Raw genomic sequence first — 2,313 nt, 5'->3', positions numbered from 1 at the left:
TATATTTCAAGTATTGCTTTTTTTATTTATATACATACAAAGTCTAACTTTTCAATCTTCATTAATTAAATTTGTCTTGAGAGAGTGATTCTTTCAATATTAAAAAGCTGAGCCGACTATTTAATAAAACAAGTCATACTTTATTAACAGTGTAATACTCTACCATACAAAGTTTTATATTTAGGATGTAAAATAGAGGTGGTGAGGTGGTGCGGAATTTACAACCCACACTATTAACCGGCAAGTGCACCGGGTCGTACCAAGTAATACCTTACGTGAGTAAGGGTCGATCCCACGAGGATTGATGGATCAAGCAACAATGATTGATTGATTGGATTAGTTAGGCAAGCAAAAATTGGTTTTGAGATGTTCAAAAGGTTTAAGTTCGAATTTAGAATATCAAAAGTATAGACAATTAAATAAATTGGGAATAAAATATGGATAAATAGTTAAGGCTTCAGAGTTATCTATTTTTCCTGATTAACTTTTCTTACTAACTATTTTAATTATGTAGAATTTAATTTATGGCAAACTATATATGACTAGACCCTAATTCCTTAGACCTTCCTAGTCTCATCTAAAATTCATTAACTGCCAATTCCTTGGTCAATTAATTCTAATTAAAGGGTACATGATCAAATTCCAGTTTGCATGCCACAAAAACTCTACACCCAAGAAATAAAAGGATTTTATGTCACGTATCCTGTTAAATTCAGATAATTAAAATTTAGGAGAATTTGTTTTCAAGTTGTTGTTCAAGTATAGAGCTTTTCCAAGTTATACAAGAACTCAAATAGAAAGAGGGTCATACTTCCGTTCCACCCAAATTCATAAGATAAAGAACGAAAACAATTCTTAAATATAAATCCAAAACATAAATTAAAATAGAAAAAGTAATAAGATCAATCCATACAAATAGACAGAGCTCCTAACCTTAACAGTGGATGTTTAGTTGCTCATGGAATGTAGAATGTAAATTTGTATAGAATTTCCTAATGGAATTCCTCTAATCTAATGTGATGTGTTGTCCCTAATAGAAGAGAAGTCTCCCCTTTTTATAACTAATCCTAATTAATTTAAAATCTAATATTTTAAATTAAGATAACATCTTTTCCTAAAAGATAAGATTTGAATTTAAATTCAAATTAATTAACAGATTTTCAGTTGATGGATGGGGACCACTTGCTTTGTCCATTCTGTAGCTTCTAATCTGTGTTTTCTGGGCTGGAAAGTGGGTCAAAATAGCCCAGAAATTCGTAACCAGTGTTTTTTGAATTATTGCAGATCGCGCATGTGACGCGTCCGCGTCACCCACGCGTTCGCGTCATTTGTGCATATTCCAGTCCATGCGTTCACGTCAGGCACGCGACCGCATCATTACGATTTCTCCATTCCGCGTGGTCGCGTGAGCCATGCGTCCGCGTCGGTCTTTGCTGGTCATCTCTTTGATTTCTTCTTTTTCTCTGCAGAAACTTCATCAAATCCCTCCGAATGCTACCTAAAATAAATAAAATTGCACAAAACTCAAAATAGCATCCATAGTGGCTAAAATATAATTAAGTCTAAATTAAACTCAACAATTTAGATGCAAATTCACTAGGAAAAGATAGATAAGATGCTCACGTATCACAACACCAAACTTAAACTGTTGCTTGTCCTCAAGCAACCAAAACTAATATAAGCTTATGATGTGAATCTGCATGAGAATGAGAGTTCGATTAAGCTCATGTCTCTTTTTATAGTGGGGTTTATAACTGTAATCCTGAATAGGTTTGGCATCTCACTCTCCTTTGAATCAAGAATGTTATTGTCATTCAGAATTAGAATTCGGATGATATTATGAATTCTGTGATCTTTACATTTCAGTTTAATCTTTCAAACACAACAACATTTACTTTAATTTATTTTTCTTTGGTGCTTTGCACCTTGAGCCTAGCCGTGACTTTAAATGCTTTGTCTCAAGAGTTACTTGACACAGAAACACCACAAGCACTTAACTGGGGAACTCTCTTTGAGTTCTGATTTTTCTTTTAATTACTCCCAAGACAGTGGTGCTCAAAGCCTTTGGCATACTCTGTTAAATATAATTGATCTCGACTCTAAGTGTTCTGTCTCAAGGATTACTTGACACAATCACACCACAAGCATATGACTAGGAAAACAACTCTTTGAGCTTTTAATCATGTCTGACCTCCCTAGTCATTGATGCTCAGAGCCTTGGACCTTGTTTTTATTTTATTTTAGTTTCTTTTTTTTTTTGCTGTTTCATTTGCTTCAAGGATTAAATTTTTATTTATTTCAGAGAAAGCATAA

Source organism: Arachis duranensis, chromosome 6 (assembly GCF_000817695.3).
Source record: "Arachis duranensis cultivar V14167 chromosome 6, aradu.V14167.gnm2.J7QH, whole genome shotgun sequence".
NCBI classification, from domain to species: domain Eukaryota; kingdom Viridiplantae; phylum Streptophyta; class Magnoliopsida; order Fabales; family Fabaceae; genus Arachis; species Arachis duranensis.
Note: the sequence above shows the minus strand (reverse complement) of the source record.